We start from the raw sequence: 27,953 nt of genomic DNA, 5'->3' as shown, positions 1-27,953 counted from the left end.
CCAAGCTGCACCCCCAGCCTCCTGTTTACTTTCTTGGCTCGAAACAGGGTCTCGCCTAGCTGCCGAGAGTCTCACTGCTTGCCGAGGCTGGCCTCAACCCCCAAGAGCCTCCTGTCTCCGCCTCCCCAGTACCAGAATTACCGGCAGGCGCCACCACGCCTGGCTCCGCTTGAAATTTGAAGGCAATGCCACGCGTGTCGTCCAAAGGTACGGAGAGCGTTACGGGAAATAAAAGGATTAAAGAAGAAAGGCAAGCCGGGCGTGGCGGCGCACGCTCGTAATCCCCGCAGACTGGGAGGCAGACACAGGAGGATGGCGCAGGTTAGAGGCCAGCCTCGCCGGCTTATGAGACCCTGTTTCCAAATTTTTTAAAAAATATATATAAAATTAAGTCTGGGAGTGTAGCCCGAAGATAGAAGAAAAAATAAAAATAAAATTAAATAAATAAATAGCCGGGCGTGGTGGCGCACGCTTGTCATCCCCGCGCTTGGGAGGCGGAGACAGGAGGATCGCGCAGGTTCGAAGCCGGCCGCGCTGGCGTAAGAGACCCTGTTTCAAAAATATATATAAAATAGGTCTGGGAGTGTAGCCCGGAGGAAGAAGGGCTTCCAGGAACCCCAGTACCACCCAAAAATAAATAAATAAATAAATAAATAAATAAATAAATAAATAAATGAAAAAGAATGAGCACCTTTTAGAATTAAGTGCTTCCAGGAACCCCAGTACCACCAAAAAATAAATAAATAAATAAATTAATTAATTAAATTAAATAAATAAATAAAAATAAAGAAAGAAAGAAAGAAAGAAAGAAAAAGAAAAAGAATGAGCGCCTTTTAGAATTAAGTGCTTCCAGGAACCCCAGTACCACCAAAAAAAAAAAATAATAATAATAAAATAAAATAAAATAAATAAATAAAAATAAAAATAAAGAAAGAAAAAGAAAAAGAATGAGCACCTTTTAGAATTAAGTGCTTCCAGGAACCCCAGTACCACCAAAAAAATAAATAAATAAATAAATAAAATAAATAAATAAAAATAAAAATAAAGAAAGAAAAAGAAAAAAAGAATGAGCACCCTTTAGAATTAAGTGCTTCCAGGAACCCCAGTACCACCAAAAATAAATAAATAAATAAATAAAATAAATAAATAAAAATAAAAATAAAGAAAAAGAAAAAAAGAATGAGCACCTTTTAGAATTAAGTGCTTCCAGGAACCTCAGTACCACCACCAAATAAATAAATAAATAAATAAATAAATAAATAAATAAATAAATAAATAAATAAAACGACCCGGGGGTCCATAAATTGCCGAGGGCCGCGGCTTCTTTAGAAAAGGCCATCAGCAGCGGTGCAGAAAATTCAACCGCAGGCTCGTGGGGCAGGGCGGGTGTTTTCCGAGCGGCGCCAGGTTGCTTCTATTTTAATTGGTTGACAGTTCTAGAACACGTGCACACGTTTTGCCTTTTTTTTCGGTTGCTAGGATACACGTAAAACCAGTCACTTTTATCGTAAAGGTAATAAACCCGCAGTAATACGTGTTCCATTAGCAAATGCTAACTCCAAATCCATGTGTAGTTTTTCTTGGGGGGGGGAGGCAGCCATGTGGGAGGCGGGGCTTGGTTGCCAAGACACTGTTGCTAGGGACATGACAGCCTTGGGGGAGGCGGGGCTTGGTTGCTAAGACACTGTTGCTAGGGATGGGACAGCCACATTGGAGGTGTGGCTTGGTTGACAAGAAGCAGTTGCGTGGGGTGCGGCAAGCTGTATTGGAGGCGGGGCTTCGTTGTTGAGGAGTGGTTGCTGGGGGCCTGACAGCCATCTTGGAGGCGGGGCTTAGTTGCTAAGAAACTGTTGCTAGGGACATGAAAGCCATGTTGGAGATGTGGCTTGGTTGCTAAGGAGTGGTTGCTGGGGGCATGGCAGCCATGTTGGGGCGTGGCTTGGTTGCTAAGAAGCAGTAGCTTGGGGTGTGGCAAGCCATATTGGAGGCGTGGCTTGGTTGCTGAGGAGTGGTTGCTGGGGGCCTGACAGCCATTTTGGAGGCGTGGCTTGTTTGCTGACACTAGTTGCTGGGGGTGTGGCAGCTATTTCGGAGGCGTGGCTTGGTAGCTAAGGAGCAGTGGCTGGTGATATGGCAGCCATATTGGAGGCGTGGCTTGATTGCTAAGGAGTGGGTTGTTGCTAGGTGTGGCAGCCATATTGGAGGCATGGCTTTGTTGCTAAGGAGTGATTGGTTGCTAAGGGTGTGGCAGCCATATTGGAGGCGTGGTTTTGTTGCTAAGGAGTGATTGGAGGCTGAGGGTTTGGCAGCCATATTGGAGGCGTGGCTTTGTTGCTAAGGAGTGGTGGGTTGTTAGGGGTGTGGCAGTCATATTGGAGGCGTGGCTTTGTTGCTAAGGAGTGGTGGGTTGTTAGGGGTGTGGCAGCCATATTGGAGGCGTGGCTTTGTTGCTAAGGAGTGGTGAGTTGCTGGGGTTTGGCAGCCAATTTGGAGGCGGGGCTCGGTTGCTGAGGAGTTCTGCTAGAGGCATGGCGGCCATGTTGGAGGCGGGGCTCGGTTGCTAAGGAGCGGTCGCTGGGGGCGTGGCCTTGGGGCCTATATAAGCTCTCTCCCTCGCTTGTTCTCTGTTGCTTCTGAGCTCCATGCTGTGAGCTCCATCCCTCGCTGTCTCCCTCCCTCTCTTTCCTTCCCTGCTTCTCTGACGTCACGACCTGAGCTCCGCAGACCCCGCCTCCCATGGACTGAACCCCAAATCTCCAAAAACTGCGAGCACGTGATGCCCGCCGTCCCTAAAACTGTGAGCACGTGATGTTCACCGTCCCTAAAACCGTGGGCACGTGATGCCCGCCATCCCTAAAACTGCGAGCACGTGATGTTCACCATCCTTAAAACCGCGAGCACGTGATGCCCGCCGTCCCTGCATCCTCGTCGCAGCGCTGCGCGGTCGGGCTCGGAGGCTTTAGCGGTGAGAACCGGGCCGAGGCCAGGGCCTGCGGACCCTTGGCGGCCATGGTGGCGTCAGCCCTTGAAGTGTGTGTGGGGTGATGAAGATTTAACCGAGAAATGTTCTACTTCCGAGCTATATCCCCTGCCCGATGACATCATATGATATGACTTGCTTCTATATTTAATTCTTGGCTCTAAAGACTGAATCTGAGGGCATTCGTACACGTTATACACACAGCACTTTCTGTTTATTATTATTATTATCATTATTATTATAATTGTTATTATTTTGGTATTATTATTTATTATTATTATTTTGGTATTATTATTATTATTATTTTGGTATTATTATTATTATTATTATTTTGGTATTATTATTATTATTTTGGTATTATTATTATTTTGGTATTATTATTTATTATTATTGTTATTATTTTGGTATTATTATTATTATTATTTTGGTATTATTATTATTTTGGTATTATTATTTATTATTATTGTTATTATTTTGGTATTATTATTATTATTATTTTGGTATTATTATTATTTTGGTATTATTATTTATTATTATTGTTATTATTTTGGTATTATTATTATTATTATTTTGGTATTATTATTATTTTGGTATTATTATTTATTATTATTGTTATTATTTTGGTATTATTATTATTATTATTATTTTGGTATTATTATTATTATTATTATTATTTTGGTATTATTATTATTATTATTATTTTGGTATTATTATTATTATTATTATTATCATTTTGGTATTATTATTTATTATTATTGTTATTATTTTGGTATTATTATTGTTATTATTTTGGTATTATTTATCATTATTATTATTATTATTATTATTATTATTATTATTATTATTTCGGTCGTGACACAGCGCCGTGAGTTGGTAGAGAGTCCAAGTCGCCGAGCCCGGCCTCCGTCCTGCCTCGGCCTCCCGAGGACGGGGATGAGACGTGAGCGCCACCATGGCAGGCTGTGAAATCTGTCCTTCTTTTCCCTTTTCTTTTCATGTTTCGTCCCTGTTGTCGTGCACAGAACCCGGGGATATCCCGCCTCCAGCTGTAACCCCAGCCCTACTTTCTATTCTTTCTTTGGAAACCGGGTCTCACCGAGTCGCAGAGGCCGGCCTCGAACCGCCGTCCTCCGGTCTCAGCCTCCCGAATGCCGGGATGACAATTGCGCGTCACCGCGCCCCGGGCGGCTCCGAAATCTGAATCTCTCCGAAATGCCCGAAGCTTTCGGGCACTGATGCTGACTTGATGCTGCCGGAGGAAAATTCCGTCCCATCAAATTCAATTTTGTGCCTAAAATCACCAAAGACGTTGTATAACGTCAACCTCCAGGTGTGCACAGTGGATGCGAAAGAGAAATGAATTTTATACTTAAATGTGTGCGCCAGCCCCACCATATCTCGTTATGTCTATGCAAATCAGACGTCCCCAGATGGGAAAAACGAAGGAATGACAGAGGGAGAAGGGACGCTCGAATCTGTGCTGCTACAGAAAATGTCAGGGTTATTTTTATTTTTATTTATTTTTATTTTGTGTGTGTGTGGGGGGGGGTCTGGGGATGGAACCCAGGGGCATTCGACCTCCGAGCTGCACCCCCGGCCCTACTTTTTATTCTTTATTTGGAAACCGGGTCTCACTGAGTGGCCGAGGGCCTCGCTAAGTAGCCGAGGCCGGCCTCGAACCGCGGTCCTCCCGGCTCAGGCCCGGCTAAACGTCGGGGTTATATCAACGCCACGCTCTGAATGACCCTGCCCTCGCCTCCTAGGTCTTCTCCTCAGCCCCTGGCGGGCAGGACGGGAATGGCCGCGGACACCGCCCCGACGCCCCTGCGCCCCGGCCGTGACGATGGACGCCCGCGGACAGGCGCGCTGCGGACACGGGCCTAGGGCAGGCGGGCCGCGCTGCCCGCGTCGGACGGGACCCAGGACGTGAGTGCCCGCAGGCCCACGCTGCTGCATTCCTTCATTCATTCACTCATTCATTTAGTTTTTATTTTTATTTTCTTGGTGGTACCGGGGTTCCTGGAAGCCCTTCTATCTCCGGGCTACACTCCCAGATAAATACATATATAAATATATATATAAATATATATATATATAAGTTTATAAATATATATTTATGCAAATATGCTTATAAATATAAGTTTATAAATATATATTTATGCATATATGCTTATAAATATAAGTTTATAAATATATATTTATGCATATATGCTTATAAATATAAGTTTATAAATATATATTTATACATATATGCTTATAAATATAAGTTTATAAATATATATTTATGCATATATGCTTATAAATATAAGTTTATAAATATATATTTATGCATATATGCTTATAAATATAAGTTTATAAATATATATTTATACATATATGCTTATAAATATAAGTTTATAAATATATATTTATGCATATATGCTTATAAATATAAGTTTATAAATATATATTTATGCATATATGCTTATAAATATAAGTTTATAAATATATATTTATATATATTTATAAATATAAGTATACATATATATTGATATATATATATATTGATATATGTACTTATATATATATACTTATATATACTTATATATAAGTTTATATATATATTTATATATACTTATATATATACTTATATATACTTATATATATAAGTATATACTTATATATATACTTATATATACTTATATATATAAGTATATACTTATATATATACTTATATATACTTATATTATATACTTATATATATACTTATATATTTATATATATTTACATATATAATATATATAATATATATTTACAAATATAAGTATACTTATATATATTTATATATAAACTTATATATATTTATATATATATAAATACTTACATATATTTATATATCTATATATAAATATTTTTTTGGTGGTGCTGGGGTTCCTGGAAGCCCTTCTTCCTCCAGGCTACACTCCCAGATAAATACATATATAAATATATATATATAGGTTTATAAATATATATTTATACATATATGCTTATATACGTATAATATATATCAATATATATCAATATATATAAGTTTACTTATATATATTTATAAATATAAATTTATATATATTTATAAATATAAGTATACATATATATTGATATATATTGATATATATATTTATATATGTACTTATATATATTTATATATACTTATATATAAGTTTATATATATATTTATATATACTTATATATACTTATATATACTTATATACTTATATATATACTTATATATTTATATATATTTACATATATATAATATATATAATATATATTTACAAATATAAGTATACTTATATATATATTTATATATAAACTTATATATATTTATATATATATATAAATACTTACATATATTTATATATCTATATATAAATTTTTATTTTGGTGGTGCTGGGGTTCCTGGAAGCCCTTCTACCTCCGGGCTACGTTCCCAGACCTATTTTATTTTTAATTTTTTGAAACCGGGTCTCACCGAGTTGCCGAGGGCCTCGCTAAGTAGCCGAGGCCGTCCGCGAACCGCGATCCTCCCGTCTCAGCCTCCCGAATGCCCGGATGACAAGCGCGCGCCACCGCGCCCGGCTTAGGTTAACATTAAGACCAGAATTCAGAGACAAAACAGGAAAGCAAATAAAGTCAAAAGTAAAATAATCAATGTTATGGGAGCCTTAAAATAAGTAATCTATGCAATGGTAGCCCCGCCTAAGGTCCTCATAATTTTTTTTTTTTTTTTTTTTTTGGTACTGGACATTGAACCCAGGGGCATTCTACCTCTGAGCTCACCCCAGCCCTACTTTATTTTTTATTTTGAAGCAAAGTCTCACTAGGTTGCTGACGGTCTCTGCTAAGGGGCTGAGGCTGGCCTTCACCCCGCAGTCCTCCTGTCTCAGCCTCAGAAGCACTGGGGTTATCAGTATCTGCTGTGGCGCCCGGCTTGTATCAGTCCTTTATGAATATGGAATGAATGACTTTATAAATATGACTTTATGAATATGGAATGAATGACTTTTCTCCTGGTTCCATGTCAAATAGTTAATATCTACCATCCCACATGAAAATATGAAATTGTTTCCAAGAGATACTTTGATGTCTTAGTCAAAGGCTTTGACGCAGATTTGTTTATATTTGTAGTTATATCTATAGAGATTTAGATTTTAAAGAAATAGTCTAGGCCGGGCGCGGTGGCGCACGCTTGTCATCCCCGCGCTGGGGAGGCTGAGACGGGAGGATCGCGCGGGTTCGAGGCCGGCCTCGGCTACTTAGTGAGGCTCTCGGCAACTCAGTGAGACCCTGTTTCCAAATAAAGTATAAAAATAGGTCTGGGAGTGTAGCCTGGAGTAGAAAAGCCCCTGGGTTCCACCCCCAGGACCACCAAAAATAAAAAATAAAATGTTTGCTGTAAAGTGGAGTCTAAGTCGGTACAAATGATATGTGTGTATTGAAGAGTTTAGATCTTAAGGAAAAACATAGATGGTAACGTCATTCCTGTATTCATTTAAGTTTATGTTAATTCCAAGGGCAGCAAACATGTTTCCGTATCTTGTTTATTTACTTATTTATTGCTTTATTTATCATTCTGAACCTAGGGCACGCTACCAAGTTACGCTCCAAGCCCTCCTCCTCCTCCCCCTCCTCCCCCTCCTCTTCCTCCTCTTCCTCCTCTTCCTCTTCCTCTTCATCTGCCTCCTCCTCTTCCTCATCTTCCTCCTTCTCCTCCTCCTTCTTCACCTCCTCCTCCTCTCTTCCTCTTCCTCCTTCTCCTCTTCCTCATCCTCTTCTTCCTCGTCCTCCTCTTCCTCCTCCTCCTCGTCCTCTTCCTCCTCCGCCTCGTCCTCTTCCTCCTCGTCTTCCTCCTCGTCTTCTTCTTCCTCCCCCTCAACTTCCTCCTCCTCTTCCTCTTCCTCCTCCTTGTCTTCCTCTTCCTCTTCCTCCTCTTCCTCTTCCTCCTTCTTCATCTCCTCCTCTTCCTCTTCCTCCTTCACCTCCTCCTCCTCTTCCTCTTCCTCTCCTCTTCCTCCTCCTCCTCTTCATCTTCTTCCTCCTCTCCCTCCTTTTCCTCCTCTTCCTTCTTCTCTTCCTCTTCCTCCTCTTCCTTATCCTCTTCCTCTCTTTCTCTCCTCCTCTTCCTCTTTTTCTCCTCTTCCTCCTCTCCTCCTCCTCCTCCTCCCCTCCTCCTCTCCTCCTCCTCTTCTTCCTCCTTTTCCTCCTCTTCCTTCTTCTCTTCCTCTTCCTCCTCTTCCTTATCCTCTTCCTCTCTTTCTCTCCTCCTCCTCCTCTTCTTCCTCCTTTCCTCCTCTTCCTTATCCTCTTCCTCTCTTTCTCCTCTTCCTCTCTTTCTCCTCTTCCTCTTCTTCCTCCTTCTCTTCCTCCTCCTCTTCCTCCTCCTCTTCCTCTTCCTCTCTTTCTCCTTTTCCTCCTCCTCTTTTTCCTCCTCCTCTTCCTCCTCTTTCTCCTCTTCCTCTTCCTCCTCATCTTCCTTTTTTCTCTCCTCTTCCTCCTCCTCTTCCTCCTCCTTTTCCTCCTCTTCCTCTCTTTCTCCTCTTTCTCCTCCTCTTTTTTCTCCTCCTCCTCTTCTTCCTCCTCCTCTTCCTCTCTTCTTCCTCCTTCTCATCTTCCTCCTCTTCTTCCTCCTCTTCTTCCTCTTCCTCTCTTTCTCCTCTTCCCCCTCCTTCTCTTTTTCCTCCTTCTCCTCTTCCTTCTCCTCTTCCTCTTCCTCCTCCTCCTCCTCTTCCTCCTCTTCCTTTCTCCTCTTCCTCCTCCTTCTCTTTTTCCTCCTTCTCCTCCTCTTCCTCCTCCTCTTCCTCTTTATCCTCTTCTTCCTCTTCTTCTTCCTCTTTCTCCTCTTCCTCCTCCTCTTTTCCCTCCTTCTCCTCCTCTTCCTCCTCCTCTTCCTCTTCCTCCTCCTCCTCTTCCTCTTCCTCTCTTTCTCCTCTTCCTCCTCCTTCTCTTCTTCCTCCTTCTCCTCCTCCTCTCCCTTATTCTTCTCCTCTCCTTCTACTTCTCCTTCTCTTCCTCTTCCTCCTCTTCTTCCTCTTTTTCTCCTCTTCCTCCTCCTCTTCCTCCTCCTTTTCCTCCTCTTCCTCTCTTTCTCATCTTTCTCCTCTTTTTTCTCCTCCTCTTCTTCCTCCTCTTCTTCCTCCTCATCTTCCTCCTCTTCTTCCTCTTCCTCTTCCTCTCTTTCTCCTCTTCCCCCTCCTTCTCTTTTTCCTCCTCCTCTTCCTTCTCCTCTTCCTCTTCCCCCTCTTCCTCTTCCTCCTCCTCTTCCTCCTCCTCCTCTTCCTCCTCTTCCTCTTCCTCTTCTTCTTTCTCTTCGTCTGCCTCTTTCTCCTCTTCCTCCTCCTTCTCTTTTTCCTCCTTCTCCTCCTCTTCCTCCTCCTCTTCCTCTTCCTCCTCCTCTTCCTCTCTTTCTCCTCTTCCTCCTCCTTTTTTTCTTCCTCCTTCTTCTCCTCCTCCTCCTCTCCCTTATTCTTCTCCTCTCCTTCTTCTCCTCCTCCTCCTCCTCTTCCTCTTCCTCCTCCTCTTCCTCTCTTTCTCCTCTTTCTCCTCCTTCTCTTCTTCCTCTTCTTCCTCCTCCTCCTACTCTTCCTCTTCCTCTTCCTCCTCTCCTCCTCCTCCTCCTCCTCCTTCTTATTTTTATTAATTCTTATTGTTATTATTTTGCAGCAGAACCCGGGGGCCTCCTACCCCTGAGTCACACCCCCAGTCTTATGGTACTTTCCTATTTGGAAACAGGTCCTCACTAGGTGGATGAGGGTCTCTTTTCTAAGCGACTGAGGCCGGCCTCCAACCCGAAATATTTCTGCCCACCACGCCCAGCTAATGGTGCTTTTAAACTTTCACTGAGGAGAGAGAATATGCTTCCTATTTATTTATTTATTTATTTACTTATGTATTCAATTTTTCAATTATTTATTTATTTACTTTTTTATTCGGTTATTTATTCAATGCTTCCTATTTATTTATTTACTTATTTATTTACTTATGTATTCGATTTTTCAATTATTTATTTATTTACTTATTTATTCAATTACTTATTTATTTATTCGTTTATTTATTCCTGTAGGGAGTATCCTGGTGACATGGGAGAAACCACCCCCTAGATTTCCATGAAGGACTCGTGGAAGGCGCCGGCTGAGGAGGACGTCGCCATGGTAGGTGTGGGAAGGCCGCGGCGGGCCCGGGGCGGACGGATGAAAAGAGAGTTGGGGGGTCCTCAGAGATGGCCGCTTTACTCGGACCCACCCCGGCGCCCTCTGGGACTCAGCGGCCCGGCGGGGACGGGGCGGACGGCCACGCGTCTGGAGAGTTGCGCACAGTCCTGAGCGGCCGCGCGGCGGGTCGGAGGCCCCGGCGTGCCATTGGCCGATTCTCTCGCGACCTCTGTAATCTCGCGGTCTCTCGGCTCCCAGGGTTCTGCCTCCCGTCCCTGCCGTGAGGGGACCCGACTTATTAGCGGGCTCGGAGGAGCCGGGCGGCAGCATGGCGGCCCCCCGGGCTTAGAGCCGCGGCCAGGCCGGCGGGCGCTGGCCTTACTCAGCCGGCGGAGGCCCATCTTCTCCTTTTACTTTTTATTTTTGTTTATTTTGGTGCCGTGAATTGAACCCAGGGACGTTCTACCTCCCAGCCACGCTCCCAGCCTGACTGCATCATTTTAAAGGTCGGAACAGGGTTTCCCTGAGTAGCCGAGGGTCTCTTTGTCGAGTGGCCAAGGCCGGCCTTCAACCCGGAGCCTCTTCTCCCAGCCTCCCGAGTACCGGGGTGACAGGCACGGGCCGCCGTGCCTGGCTCAAAGCGGTATTTTCCTTCCCGGTTTTGTTCTACGGCTCGCGACCCCGTAGCCGGTGTTGGTTATGAGGCCGCTCATGTGTGGGCAATCTAGAGAGGCGTACGTCCATCTTCTTTCAGAGGGAAGATTATAAAGCTGTAAACCATCACGCCGCCCACGGCGGTTCGCGCCTGTCATCCCAGGTTCGAGGAAAATCTCGGCAATCGAGTGAAAACCTCTTCCGAAGCTAAAAAAATAAAAAATTAAAAAAAATAAATAAATAAAAGGGGCCAGGGCTGTAGCTCGGAGGTGGAATGCCCCCGCGACCCATCCCCAGGGACGCGGAACCGTGAAAGAAGGGACAATAAGAAATAGAGCTGCCCGGGCCGGGCGCGGCGGCGCGCGCTCGTCATCCCAGCATTCCGGAGGCTGAGACCGGAGGATCGAGGTTCGAGGCCGGCCTCAGCTACTTAGCGAGGCCCTCTGCGACTCAGTGAGACCCGGTTTCAAAATAAAGAATAAAAAATAGGGCCGGGGGTGGAGCTCGGAGGTCGCATGCCCCTGGGTTCCATCCCCAGACCTGAAAAAAATAATAAATAAATAAATTAATTAATTAATTAATTAAATTACATAAAGAATAAAAAATAAATAAAAAATAGGGCTGCGGGTGGAGCTCGGAGGTCACATGCCCCTGGGTTCCATCCCCAGACCTGAAAAAAATAATAAATAAATTAATTAATTAATTAAATAACATAAAAAATAAAAAATAAATAAAAATAGGGCAAGGGGTGTAGCTCAGAGGTCACATGCCCCTGGGTTCCATCCCCAGACCTGAAAAAAAAATTAATTAATTAATTAATTAAATAACATAAAAAATAAATAAAAAATAGGGCTGTGGGTGGAGCTCGGAGGTCACATGCCCCTGGGTTCCATCCCCAGACCTGAAAAAAAAATTAATTAATTAATTAATTAAATAACATAAAAAATAAATAAAAAATAGGGCAAGGGGTGTAGCTCGGAGGTCACATGCCCCTGGGTTCCATCCCCAGACCCGCAAAAAAAAAAAAGAATAAATAAATAACATAAAGAATAAAAAAATAAATAAGTAATAGGGCTGTGGGTGGAGCTCAGAGGTCGCATGCCCCTATGTTCCAGATCCGCAAAAAAAGGAAAAAGAAAACAAGCCATACGGCTTCTTTATAAATCAAAGGAGAATTCATGAAGCCGAAATACCGTATTTATTTCCTTGAATGATGTTTCTTATTCGGTCTCAATTCTATCACATACATTTTCAACTGAAAGATAAAAAATAAAAAATAAAAATACAGCGCTTCCCAGGCAGGACGGATAGGTGACCATGGAGCCTGCACGCCCGGCGTTCGGTGCATGCCCGTTGAGTGTCACTTTCTCCGCACTTGAGCAAAACACTCCCTGACCGTCCGCCATTTTTACATTTTTATTTGGAAACAGGGCCTCCTAAGCCAGCCGAGGCTGGCCTCGAACCCGCGCCGTCCTCCCGTCTCCGCCTCCCAGGCGCGGGGATGACCAGCGCGCCCGCCGCGCCCGGCGACTTGGGTATTTTTAATTATAGACAAGGTTTGAGTCCTCGCCGACTATCCTGATGGTTACTGTAGTCCCAGGGCCCAACAAATCTGAACGTGGCCATTCTTCCCTTTTTTCTTTTGCGGCGCCGCGGTAGAACCCAGGGGCTTTTCTACCTCCGGGCTACGCTCCCAGACCTCTTTTATATTTTATTTGGAAACAGGGTCTCACTGAGTTGCCGAGAGCCTCGCTAAGCAGCCGAGGCTGGCCTCGAACCTGCGCCGTCCTCCCGTCTCGGCCTCCCAAGCGCGGGCATCATAAGGCTGCACCGCCACGAACTTGCTGAGGCCGGACTCAAACCCGCGACCCTCCCGTCTCGGCCTCCCAGGCGCGGGGATGACACTTGACAGCACCTGAACGGGACGCCGAGGCGCGCGGTTCCTGGAGGACGTTTCCAAGGGCACCCATGGGTGCCTTCCAGTGGAGACGCCCGCGGGAGCCTTCGGATGCGTCCCCGCCGCTCACGGAGCCGCCGACAGCTCGGGGTTGAAGGGTAATTGCAAAAATAGCATCTTTTCATTCTGGTTTCGGATGATGTAGGCACTAATGAGGGGAGTTTGTTTTCTCAGGGACTAAAAGACAAGGTTAATGGTGCAGACCTGGGAACAATAAAGCTTAGTTGAAATACTTAGAATTTTCATTTTCTTTTTTTTTTGGTGGTCCTGAGGTTCCTGGAAGCCCTTCTACCTCCGGGCTACACTCCCAGACCTGTTTTATATTTTATTTTATTTATTTTTATTTTATATTATTATTATTATTATTATTATTATTATTATTATCTGGGCTACACTCCCAGACCTATTTTATATTTTATTTTTATTTTATATTATTATTATTATTATTATTATTATTATTATTATCTGGGCTACACTCCCAGACCTATTTTATATTTTATTTTATTTATTTTTATTCTATATTATATTATTATTATTATTATTGTTATTATTATTGTGATACTGGGGTTCCTGGAAGCCCTTCTACCTCCGGGCTACACTCCCAGACCTATTTTATATTTTATTTTATTTATTTTTATTTTATATTATATTATTATTATTATTATTATTATTATTATTATTATTATTGTGATACTGGGGTTCCTGGAAGCCCTTCTACCTCCGGGCTACACTCCCAGACCTATTTTATATTTTATTTTATTTATTTTTATTTTATTATATTATTATTATTATTATTATTATTATTATTATTATTATCTGGGCTACACTCCCAGACATATTTTATATTTTATTTTATTTATTTTTATTTTATATATTTTATTATTATTATTATTATTATTATTATTATTATTATCTGGGCTACACTCCCAGACCTATTTTATATTTTATTTTATTTTTATTTTATATTATTATTATTATTATTATTATTATTATTATTATTATTATTATTGTGGTACTGGGGTTCCTGGAAGCCCTTCTACCTCCGGGCTACACTCCCAGACCTATTTTTTATATTTTTATTTGGAAACAGGGTCTCTTAAGCCAGCGCGGTTGGCTTCGAACCTGCGCCATCCTCCTGTCTCCGCCTCCCAATCGCTGGGATTACAAGCGTGCGCCACCACGCCCAGCAGTACTTAGAATTTTAAAAATATTTTATCGGGGCATTATAGTCTTACAGCATAATGTAGTTTGCAGTGATAGTGACATATATGCACATTTTTTATTTTATTTTTATTTTTTGTGGGTCTAGGGATAGAACCCAGGGGCATTCGACCTCTGAACTGCACCCCCAGCCCTATTTTTTATTCTTTATTTTGAAACAGGGTCTCACTGAGTGGCCGAGGGCCTCGCTAAGTAGCCGAGGCCGTCCGCGAACCGCGGTCCTCCCGTCTCAGCCTCCCGAATGCCGGGGTGACAAGGGTGCGCCACCACGCCCGGCTGGCACTTAGGTTTTAAGATTAATGATGGCTGGTGATATTTTTTAAAGTGTATAATTAGAGCTGGAGGTATAAGTCTGTAGCCTGTGGAGTCCTGGGTTTGGTCGCCAGCCCTACACACACACACAGAAAAGGCACACGATTATAACCGCGTCCATACTTAGTCTTTTTTTAATTTTTTTATGCCAACTATGGTGGGTAACATGGCAGCACCACCAGCGACTTCAAAACAAATAAATAAGTAAATCCATAAGGGCCCAGGAGGTAGGATGCGCCTGGGTTTAATTCTCAGTACCACACACAGACAGACAGACACACACACACACACACACACACACACACACACAAATTATGTTTTATTTCGTACTGAAAATCTTTTTCCACTCTTATTTTTAGTTTTACGACATTTAATTAAAGCTTACCTTTATTTTCTTTTTATTTTGCTTCAGATAAAAAGCTTCACCAATTGTGTGAACCTCCCTGCAAATCGAGTGCCCCGGTCGCTATGCTATGCTTACCAGGGTCCGTTCTCCACAAAATCCCAGAAGGCGCTGGGTTTGGGGCCCATGTCTGTCATTTCAGTACCCGGGAGGCTGAGACAGGGGGACTGGAGCTTCGAGGCCAGTCTTTGCAGTGTACAGACCCTCAGCAACCTAATGGGACCTTACTTCAAAATAAAATAAAAAATGTCTGGGTGTACAGCTCAGAGGGAGAGTGCCCATGGGTTAAATCCCCAGTACCACAAAAATAGATAAGTAAATAAAAATAAAATTTTTTTTTCAGAAAAAGGACAGTGGCAGGTGCAGGCCGTAGGCAGAAAGGGCAAAAGCTAGTGTGGGAACCTTTAGACAATAGGACGCTGGCCACTGACGACATAAATGCGCCCAGCGCGGGAAAGCGGGAAGAGAAAGTCTGGGCGGATGACTCCGAGAGCTCCTTTAAGGGAGACTTTGGCTCTGGTCCTAACCGCGCCGGGTCATGATGTCACTTCCTGTGCGCTGTCTGAAAAAAAAAATCTCACATCCGGTGGGTGCCGTCACTTCCGGCCCATTGATCTCGCGCGGGAGTTGCTGTTCCTAAAGGCTCCTTCTGTGGGAGACGTTGGCTCTGAAGCTAACCCGGCCCGTTCGTGACGTCACTTCCGGCCAGCCGGTCTCCTGGGACGGTTTTGCAGCCTTGTAGATGACGTCACTTCCGGCGTGCTGGTCTTTAGGGCGGGATTTCCTAGGCTGTACTCTCAGGTCTCCTTTAAAAGACGTCACTTTCAGTCCGCCGGCTTCTGCCACAGGATTTCTTATTCTGAAGTAGATATAAAATATTCTTCAATAGACACTTTGGCCCGGGCCCGCCCACTTGTGATGTCACTTCCGGCCCGCGTGTCGGACTGGCTAGCTCTCCACCCTAAAATGATGTCACTTCCGGAATGCTGGTCTCTGCCGCGGAATTGCTACCTATACCGTCTCCCTTAGGGGAGACGCTGGCTCTGACCCTGACCTCTGACCCTGACCTCACCCATTAATATTGTCACTTTCTGCTGGCTGGTCTCCCGGGATGATTATTCATCTGGCCCATGACGTCACTTCCGGGCTGCTGGTCTTTCTCACGGGATATCCTGTCCAGTGTTTCTTATGAAGCCTCCTTTCGGGGAGACTTCCGCTCCAACTCTCAGCCTGCCAATTATGACGTCACTTCCTGCCTGCTGGTGTCCTTGGGTAATTCTACCTCTGGTAGCGATGTCACTTCCCCTGCCTTGGTATCCCCACTTTATTTTCTATCCCGTAGAGATTATAAAGTCTCCTTTAGGGGACACTTTGTCCCTCTCAAGAGTCCCACCCACTCATGATGTCACTTCCTGCCTCCGGGTCTTCCTGGCGCACGCTACTTCCGGTAGATGATGTCACTTCCGCCTGCTGTTTCCACCCCACCCCCAAGGATTTCTTATGCGAGAGTGCTTGGGGAGACTTTGCTGGTCACCTTTACCCCGCCCGTTTATGCCGTCACTTCCTGTTTTCTGTGTAACTTCCGGTAGGTGACGCCACTTCCGGTCCCGCCTCTTCCCCCAGAGGACGTGCCGTGCGTAGAACTCGCACAACGCTGGATGGCCTGGAGGGTGCAGGTGTGCGGGTGTGCACCGCTTCCGCCTGCGTTTCCATCTTCCTGCGTTTACTTCCCTTCTGAAGCCAGGTGAAAGGCCGAGCTTCAATATTCAATATTCAATATTCAATATCCAATATGGGGCCTGTTTGGGCCTGCTCTGAAATCTGCTCCCTCCAATCTTTATCCAGTAATTATTACAATTATTATTATCATTGCGCTGATAACCGTTTTCCCATTCTTATTCCTTTCCCTGTTACTATAATTATTGCTACTTCTAGTTTTGAATTGGAGCCTGTATTATACCTCAAAATCTGATAGGAAGCTTCTTAGTGGCTTTGAGTAAAGGGGGCGGAGTTAAAACTCTCGTTTTTCTGTCAGTATCTACTGAAATGACTGCTGTTTCCTTTTTTTTAACAAGGAATATTATTATTATTATTATTATTATTATTATTATTATTATTATTATTGATTCGTTTCATCCACTATAAACACAAAGCAGACCTGGGACACTGAGGGCTTGAGCAGAGCGTGTTTGGGAACACCCTGGATTTTTATCTCATTTTATTTTATTTTATTTGCGGGCTGCACCCTCACGTAGTGACGCGTTTCATGTTGACAATGATATACGCACTCTCCTTTCCCCTCAACCCTGAGTGTGCAGGTCGGCCATGCTACATTCACACTTTTACACGTATTCGCACGTGGCTCCTCCATTAATCACCCTCAGCCTCTTCCTCTCCTCGCATTCCAGCTCTGCTGAGGCTTCCCCTCCATTTCTGGAGTTTCTCTGGTATCCCTAATATTCCCTAATTTGGGCATATTAGAGAAAACACGCGTCCCTTCTCCTTCCGAGCTCGGCGGGTCTCACTTAACACAATGTCCTCCAGGTCCCTCCGTCTTCTTGCGAATGCCATGATCATCTTCTTCTTCTTCTTCTTCTTCTTCTTCTTCTTCTTCTTCTTCTTCTTCTTCTTCTTCTTCAGAGCTGCATAGAACTCCATCGTGTGCGTGCATTTCCCATAATTATGCAACCCATTCATCCGCTGATGGAGACCCAGGTTGGCAAGAATCTTAAAAGCAGCGAGTTTTATCTTTTTTAACTTTTTCAATGGGCGCGCTGTAGCTGCCCATCTGAACGGAGCACAACACGGTCGACGCAGACATGCGCGCGTCACTCGTGAAGCCCTCGGAGTGGGGTTTGAACCCGGGGACATCCTACCTCTAAGCTGCGTTGCGTCCCCAATTCTGTTTAATTTGTATTTTTTAATTATTTATTTTTTATTTTTTGGTGGTACTGAGGTTCCTGGAAGCCCTTCTACCTCCGGGCTACACTCCCAGACCTATTTTATATTATTATTTATTATTATTATCATTATATATTATTATTATTATTATTATTATTATTAATTATTATTATTATTTTGGTGGTACTGGGGTTCCTGGAAGCCCTTCTACCTCCGGGCTACACTCCCAGACCTATTTTATATTTATTATTATTATTATTTTTTTTTTTTTTTGGTGGTACTGGGGTTTCTGGAAGCCCTTCTACCTCCGGGCTACACTCCCAGACCTATTTTATATTTATTATTATTATTATTATTATTATTATTATTATTATTATTATTATTATTATTATTATTTTGGTGGTACTGGGGTTCCTGGAAGCCCTTCTACCTCCGGGCTACACTCCCAGACCTATTTTATATTTATTATTATTATTTTTTTTTTTTTGGTGGTACTGGGGTTTCTGGAAGCCCTTCTACCTCCGGGCTACACTCCCAGACCTATTTTATATTTATTATTATTATTATTATTATTATTATTATTAATATTATTATTATTATTATTTTGGTGGTACTGGGGTTCCTGGAAGCCCCTCCACCTCCGGGCCACACTCCCAGCCCTATTTCATATTTTATTTGGAAACAGGGCCTCCTAAGCCAGCCGAGGCCGGCCTCGAACCCGCGCCGTCCTCCTGTCTCGGCCTCCCGAGCGCGGGGATGACCAGCGCGCCCGCCGCGCCCGGCCTGCATTGAGTTTTATAAGCCTGGGTGTAGGAAAACGAAATCATCAGAGCAGGATTTTTCCCTCCCCCCCCCATAGGTGTCAGCAGCTGACTGTTGATAATGTAAATTATTTATGGCATCGACTTCTGCCTAATTGAGTCTTCTAAACGCACTACGATTCACGGTGCAATATTTTCTATTTTCTCCTCAATAACTTAGAAAATACAAGCCCCTCCCCTGGGGAGTGCTGAATTGTCCTTTAATGGTGAATTGATTGGCTGGTTCCAATGGAGACGTTCTGGGAAGAAGAGGAAGAAATAAAATCCGCAGGGTCGTACGGCAATGGCGTCCGGTGAATGAATGAATGAATGAATGAATGAATGAGGGAATGAATGAATGAATGACTACCACAGCACTCCGCGGCCAGGCCTTGTTCATTTCTTACCTCTCAAACACTGGTGGGTTCATAATATAGACGAAATGTAAAGTGACCCCAGATTCCACGTTTATTTATTTATTTATATTTTATTTTTACTTTATTCTATTTTATTTTACTTTATTCTATTTTATTTTACTTTATTTTATTTTATTTTATTTTAGTTTATTTATTTATTTATTTATTTAATTTTTACTTTATTCTATTTTATTTTACTTTATTTTATTTTATTTTATTTTATTTTTGTGTTCCCGGGGCTGGAACCCAGAGGCTTTTCTACCTCCGGGCTACACTCCCAGACCTATTTCATATTTTATTCAGGGTCTCACTCATGGAATTCTCTTACTTTACATCGTTTTTTCCAGCGTGGAAAACAAATCCCCCCACTTAGGATGGGGTGAGGCCCGTTCCGTCTGAGTTGCAAATAACATCAGTACTCGCTCAACAGAAAGTTGTTTTTTTTTTTTTCTTTTTTAAAAATCAAGGCCCAAGCTGCGAGCCAACCACGTTCGCCCATTACCTTCCATTTGAGACCATCAGTCAGGCTGTCATGGGGACATTTTACAGAAATGGAAGCCGGCCGCTCATCCGGGGGTCTGACCGCCACCGGCAATCGAGCGACACTGTTATATAAATAATTTATAATATAAAATATATTCATATGTATTTAATATATATTTATATATTAATTATATATGTATAACATATAAATAATTTATAATATAAAATATATTCATATATATTTAATATATATATTTATATATATTAATTATATATGTATAACATAAATAATTTATAATATAAAATATATTCGTATATATTTAATATATATTTATATATATTAATTATATATGTATAACATATAAGTAATTTATAATATGAAATATATTCGTATATATTTAATATATATTTATATATATTAATTATATATGTATAACATATAAATAATTTATAATATAAAATATATTCGTATATATTTAATATATATTTATATATATTAACTATATATGTATAACATATAAGTAATTTATAATATAAAATATATTCATATATATTTAATATATATTTATATATATATATTAACTATATATGTATAACATATAAGTAATTTATAATATAAAATATGTTCATATATATTTAATATATATTTATATATATATATTAACTATATATGTATAACATATAAGTAATTTATAATATAAAATATGTTCATATATATTTAATATATATTTATATATATTAATTATATATGTATAACATATAAGTAATTTATAATATAAAATATATTCATATATATTTAATATATATTTATATATATATTAATTATATATGTATAACATATAAGTAATTTATAATATAAAATATATTCATATATTTAATATATATTTATATATATATATTAATTATATATGTAAATATGTAATAAAATAGACCTGGGGGTGTAGCTCAGAGGTAGAACCCTCCAGTTCAGTTCCCAATACTGCACACACACACACATAAATTATTAATTGGATTAATATCGAGGGACAGCAGTCAGCATCATCTCACGTAAATACATCTGTTTGTTTTGCATAAAAACCCTTAGGTGTGCGCATCTCCGCGTGGGGGGTCCCTACAGAGATGGGGGGACGCGGAGGCTTCTTGGGGTCATCGGCGGAAAACACTGAGGCGGAGACGGGGGGTCGGGTCTGGAAAAAGAGAATTCCGTGGCGTCCGTCCCAGCGAGCTGGCGGCGGCCGACGGCCAGGTCGTCAGTCCGGGTTACGGCACCAAATATCGGTGCTTCCTAAGTGGGATCCCGCTTTCTTTTCTTTTCCCTTGTCTTCTTTGCTTTTCTTTTTTTAATTTTTTTTTTTTTTGCAGTACTGGGGATGGAACCCAGGGGCATTCTACTTCCAAACTACACCCCCAGCCCTATTTTATTATTATTATTATTATTATTATTATTACTATTACTATTACTATTACTATTTTAATTTATTTTGTGAATCTGGGGATGGAACCTAGGGGCATTCTACTTCCAAACTACACCCCCAGCCCTATTTTATTATTATTATTATTATTATTATTATTATTATTATTATTACTATTACTATTACTATTACTATTTTAATTTATTTTTTGAATCTGGGGATGGAACCTAGGGGCATTCTACTTCCAAACTACACCCCCAGCCCTATTTTATTATTATTATTATTATTATTATTATTATTATTATTACTATTACTATTTTAATTTATTTTGTGAATCTGGGGAAGGAACCCAGGGGCATTCGACCTCCAAGCTCCACCCCCAGCCCTATTTTATTTTTATTATTATTATTATTATTATTATTATTATTATTACTATTACTATTACTATTTTAATTTATTTTGTGAATCTGGGGATGGAACCTAGGGGCATTCGACCTCAAACTACACCCCCAGCCCTATTTTATTATTATTATTATTATTATTATTATTATTATTATTATTATTACTATTACTATTACTATTTTAATTTATTTTGTGAATCTGGGGATGGAACCTAGGGGCATTCGACCTCAAACTGCACCCCCAGCCCTATTTTTATTATTATTATTATTATTATTATTATTATTATTACTATTACTATTACTATTTTAATTTATTTTGTGAATCTGGGGAAAGAACCCAGGGGCATTCGAAATCCAAACTACACCCCCAGCCCTATTTTATTATTATTATTATTATTATTATTATTATTACTATTTTAATTTATTTTATGAATCTGGGGATGGAACCCAGGTGCATTCGACCTCCAAACTACACCCCCAGCCCTATTTTATTATTATTATTATATTATTATTATTATTATTATTATTATTACTAATATTGTTTTAATTTATTTTGTGAATCTGGGGAAAGAACTCAGGGGCATTCTACCTCCGAGCTCCACCCCCAGCCCTATTATTATTATTATTATTATTATTATTATTATTAATTTGTGTGTGTGCATCTGGGGATGGAACCCAGGGGCATTCGACCTCCGAGCTCCACCCCCGGCCCTATTTTTCATTCTTTATTTTGAATCCGGGTCTCACTGAGCTGCAGAGGGCCTCGCTGAGTAGCCGAGGCCGGCCTCGAACCCAGATCCTCCCGTCTCAGCCTCCCAGTACTGGGATGACAGTCTCCGCGCCTGAGTTGTTTATTTTTTATTTTCAAGTTTTGTTCTTGGGGAAATTTTCTGTGAGTCATCAGAGGAAAGAGACTCACGGCGCCTCATCAAGTTGTGCCCTTTACGTAACCAGGCTTTGACAAATGAGCGTATCCACTGCGCCCGCCTGCCAGTCATATTTCCGCAAAGCCCCGGGCAAGTTTCTCCATCCTCTTTTATTTATTTTGATGGTCGTGACTTTCATTTAAAATCTCCAGTTTCACAGATGTATTTCCAGAGCTCCATTAAATTAGGGAGGGACTCATCGAAGGTCGGCAGCCTCCTTGCGGAGGCTGCATACATTTATATAACTGTGTATACGTTTATATATGTTTATATAAGTGTATACATATTTATATAACTATATATGTATATATAGTTATGTAAGTCTATATATATTTATATAACTATATATTTATATAACAGTATATATATTTATATAACTATATATTTATATAACTATATATGGATATATATTTATATAACTCTATATATGGATATATATTTATATAACTGTATATATATTTATATAACAGTATATATATTTATATAACTGTACGTATATATTTATATAACTGTATGTATATTTATATTTATATGTGTATATATTTATATATGCATATATATATATTTATATGTATATATATAGATATATATTTATATATGTGTATATATTTATGTATGTATATATATTTATATAAGTGTATGTATATATATTTATACATGCGTATATATTTATATGTGGATATATATTTATATATGCGTATGTATTTATATATGGGTATATATTTATATATGCATATATTTATATATGGATATATTTATATGTGCATATATATTTATATAAGTGTATATATGTACATATATTTATATAACTATGCATATTTATATATTTATATATGCGTATATATTTATATATGCGTATATATTTATATATGCGTATATATTTATATATGCGTATGTATTTATATATGCGTATATATTTATGTAATAGGTGTATGTATATTTACATATATGCGTATATATTTATATATGCATATATTTATATATGCATATGTATTTATGTAATAGGTGTATGTATATTTACATATATGTGTATATATTTATATATGTATGTATTTATATATGCATATGTATTTATATATGATTATATGTTTATATATGCTTATATATTTACATACCTGTATGTATTTATTTCTATATATATTCTATCTATATTTATCTGTCCGTATATTCCATCCGTGCCCCAAGTCCTCGGCCGGAGTCTGCGCGTGGGCGCCCGGCCGGGCCTGGGTCCCAGGGCGGCATCCCGTGGTTGCCGTGGCGACGCTGGGCCTGGTTGCCGTGGCGACGCTCTGGGAGGCGGGCGGGCCGCGCTTCCGTTTCCGGGTGGCCCGGCCCCTGCGCCCTGGGGCTCCGCGGTTCGAGGCCCGCGGCCGGCGCTCGCTCGCACGTGGCTCCCGCCGGCGCCGGCTGCAGAGCCACCCTCAGCCCTGCTTGAGCCGGCGTGACCATGGCGGGCGGCGGGCCGAGCTCCTCCGCCATGCCAGCAGCAAGCGCGGCGCCCCGTCAAACCCATCCCGTCCGCTCCCAGCCTTGGGGAGGCCGGCACAGGAGGCTGGGCACGTAGAGGCCGGCCTCCGCGGCTCAGCCTAAACACAGGAGGCCCTCAGCCGCGAGGGAGGGAGAAGATGGGGCCGGGGATGGGGTGGCTCGCGGTGCAAAGCCCCAGGACCACCAAGGAGGGAAAAAGAGAAAAACGCTGAATGTGGGGAAACGCAGGGGGCGTCGGGAGGAGGAGGAGGGGGAGGAGGAGGAGGAGAAGATGGAGGAGGAGGAGAAAGAGGAGGAAGTGGAGGAGGAGGAGGAGGAGAAGATGGAGGAGGAGGAGGAGGAGGAAGTAGAGGAGGAAGAGGAGGAGGAGGAGAGGGAAGAAGAGGAGAAAGAAGAGGAAGTGGAGGAGGAGGAGGAGGAGAAGATGGAGGAGGAGGAAGTAGAGGAGGAAGAGGAGGAGGAGGAGAAGGAAGAAGAGGAGAAAGAGGAGGAAGTGGAGGAGGAGGAGGAGGAGGAGAGGAGGAGAAGAAGATGGAGGAGGAGGAGGAGAAGGAGGAGGAGGAAGAGGAGATGGAGGAGAATATGAGGAGGAGGAGGAGGAGAAGAGGAGAGGAGGAGAGGAGGAGGAGAAGATGGAGGAGGAGGAGGAGGAGGGGGAGGAGATTGAGAAGGAGGAGGAGGAAGAGAAGGAGGAGATGGAGGAGAAGAGGAGGATGAGGAGGAGGAAGAGGAGAAGATGGAGGAGGAGGAGGAGGAGGAGGGGAAGATGGAGGAGGAGAAGATGGAGGAGAAGAGGAGGAGGAGAGGAGGAGAAGAAGAGGAGGAGGAGGAGGGGGAGGAGGAGGAGGAGAAGGAGGAGAGGAGGAGGAGGAGGAGAAGATGGAGGAGGAGGAGGAGGAGATGGAGGAGAAGAAGATGGAGGAGAAGATGGAGGAGGAGGAGGAGGAGGAGAAGAAGAGGAGGAGGAGGAGGGGGAGGAGGAGGAGGAGAAGGAGGAGAGGAGGAGGAGGAGGAGAAGATGGAGGAGGAGGAGGAGGAGGAGGAGGAGATGGAGGAGAAGAAGATGGAGGAGAAGATGGAGGAGGAGGAGATGGAGGAGAAGAGGAGGAGGAGGAGGAGGAGGAGGCGAGAGCTCTATGGTAGGTGAGAGGTGATGATGACAGATGTGGATACATGACAAGTGGGTGAGACGGTAGATGATAAGTACATAGATGGCAGGTAGGTGGATGGATGAATGGATGGATGGGTGGATGTGTAGATAGGTAGATAGGTGGATGGATGAATGGATGTGTAGATGGATGGATGGATGGGTAGATGGGTAGATGGATGGATGGATGGGTGGATAGGTGGATGGATGAATGGATGTGTAGATGGATGGGTGGATGGATAACTATATGTAAGGATGAATAAATGGGTGCCTAAATGGATGGATGGATGTATAGCTGTGTAGGTGGATGGATGGGTGATGGGTACGTAGATGGATAGATGATGGATATATAGGTATGTGTGGGTGGATGGATGTATATAGAGATATTTGGATGGATGGATGGATGGATGGATGGATGGATGGATGGATGGATGTATAGATGAGTGGATGGACAGATACATGGATGGATGGATGGATGGATGGATGGATGGATGGATGAGTGGATGGATGAATATGTGGATGGATGTACAGATGAGTGGATGGACAGATACATGGATGGATGGATGGATGGATGGATGGATGGATGGATGGATGGATGGATGGATATGTGGATGGATGTACAGATGAGTGGATGGACAGATGGATGGATGGATGGATCCTCTTGCCTCAGCCTCCCAAGTCCTGGGATGACAGGTGTCAGCTGCCACGCCTGGCCCCGTCCTATGATCCTAAACATAGTTATGCATATTTCTAGCTCTTTGAAAGTACGTTAGCAGCATCTTCTTCTCCAGATACAAACAGAAAACAGACATCAAGGTTTTATGACGGCAATGCCACTCGGACCACAGCGGGCCAAGCTGCTGACGTGGCGGCCTGGGCAGCGTTCCACGTACTGAGTTGAGCGCAGAGTAAGCTCCTTTCAGGCTGGCAGAACTTTGATGCCCCCTCTTCTTCATAGAGATGGGAAGATCATGTACTTAACCCCTCCTGAAACTAGGTTTTCAAAAACTGGTATCTGTCCAGGCATCAATTCATTGTGTTTTCTCAGTGACCTGATTAATTCAAATAAATCCAAAAGACAACTTGTTTCATAGGTTTTTTTTTTTTTTTTTTAGTCTCAGAACAACCTTTCTTGTCTTCTTCAGCCTAACGGTGCTCCCATATTTGAATTCGAAGAAGAATTTAGTCTTAAAAGGGCCTGGGTCAGGCCCGTGGGGTACTTGCCCAGACAACATTGAACACGGAGAATTTCGAGATGTCCCGGTGTCATGGTAGAGCACGTCTGCGATCCCGGTTCACGGGAGGCCGAGACAGGAGGATCGGGGAGGTTCGATAGAGGCCAGCCTCAGCAATAGAATGGGATCCTTAGCAATCAAGCAAGACCTTATTTCCATATAAAAAATAAAAATAGGGCTGAGGGTGTAGTTCAGAGTAGAATGCCCCTGGGTTCCATCCCTAAAATCATAAAAGAAAGGAAAAAAAAAATAAAGAAACAGAATACAGGGCCACCAAGCCTTTTTAAGGGATAATTAAACGTGGGGGAAATAGAACAGTCACGGCAGAGGATTTAATTGGGTTGAGAAGAATCGGCCGGGGCGAAAGAAAAGCTCTTAATAGGAGGTCTGAAAATAGCCGAGGAGAACGTTCACGGCACACGGCATCCGTTCACGGCACACGGCATCCGTGACACATGACGATACGGAGTCTGGGGGAAGAAAAAAGATCAACCTGTTTACATCCATATCTATACAGAGAGAGGCGACTGGAAGAAATAATGTATTTAAGAAAGGAAGAAAAGGAGAGGGCTGAGACTTAAAGCGGCCAGCCTGGTCCTAGTCAGAAGGCAGACGTCTAGCAAGTGCTAGTCCCGTTCCCTTTTCTGATTCAGGAAGAGAAAGGCCTTTCCTGTTCTTTTTTGACATACGCTTCTTCTTGGTTCATTGTGATCATACATTGTGCTGAGATATACAGAGACAGGAGCATCATGTGCAAAGCTCTTGGAGGAGAAAGGCATTTCCTGTTCTTTTTTGATATACGCTTCTTCTTGGTTCATTGTGATTATACATTGTGCTGAGATATACAGAGACAGGAGCATCCACGTGCAGATTCTGGGAAGAGAAAGGCCTTTCCTGTTCTTTTTTGACATACACTTCTTCTTGGTGCATTGTAATTATACATTGTGCTGAGGTAGAGAGGGACAGGAGCATCCATGTGCAAAGCTCTTGGAGGAGAAAGGCCTTTCCTGTTCTTTTTTGACATACACTTCTTCTTGGTGCATTGTGATCATACATTGTGCTGAGGTAGAGAGGGACAGGAGCATCCATGTGCAAAGCTCTTGGAGGAGAAAGACAATTCCTGTTCTTTTTTGACATACGCTTCTTCTTGGTGCATTGTGATCATACATTGTGCTGAGGTATACAGAGACAGGAGCATCCATGTGCAAAGCTCTTGGAGGAGAAAGGCCTTTCCTGTTCTTTTTTGATATATGCTTCTTCTTGGTGCATTGTGATCATACATTGTGCTGAGGTAGAGAGGGACAGGAGCATCCATGTGCAAAGCTCTTGGAGGAGAAAGGCCTTTCCTGTTCTTTTTTGATATACGCTTCTTCTTGGTGCATTGTGATCATACATTGTGCTGAGGTATACAGAGACAGGAGCATCCATGTGCAAAGCTCTTGGAGGAGAAAGGCCTTTCCTGTTCTTTTTTGATATATGCTTCTTCTTGGTGCATTGTGATCATACATTGTGCTGAGGTAGAGAGGGACAGGAGCATCCATGTGCAAAGCTCTTGGAGGAGAAAGGCCTTTCCTGTTCTTTTTTGATATATGCTTCTTCTTGGTGCATTGTGATCATACATTGTGCTTAGGTAGAGAGGGACAGGAGCATCCATGTGCAAAGCTCTTGGAGGAGAAAGGCCTTTCCTGTTCTTTTTTGATATACGCTTCTTCTTGGTGCATTGTGATCATACATTGTGGTGAGGTAGAGAGGGACAGGAGCATCCATGTGCAAAGCTCTTGGAGGAGAAAGACAATTCCTGTTCTTTTTTGACATACGCTTCTTCTTGGTGCATTGTGATCATACATTGTGCTGAGGTAGAGAGGGACAGGAGCATCCATGTGCAAAGCTCTTGGAGGAGAAAGGCCTTTCCTGTTCTTTTTTGATATACGCTTCTTCTTGGTGCATTGTGATTATACATTGTGCTGAGGTATACAGAGACAGGAGCATCCATGTGCAAAGCTCTTGGAGGAGAAAGGCCTTTCCTGTTCTTTTTTGACATACACTTC

Source organism: Muscardinus avellanarius (genome assembly GCF_963383645.1).
Source record: "Muscardinus avellanarius genome assembly, chromosome: X".
Lineage (NCBI taxonomy): Eukaryota > Metazoa > Chordata > Mammalia > Rodentia > Gliridae > Muscardinus > Muscardinus avellanarius.
The sequence above is the reverse complement of the archived record's forward strand: the minus strand, read 5'-3'. Positions refer to the sequence as shown.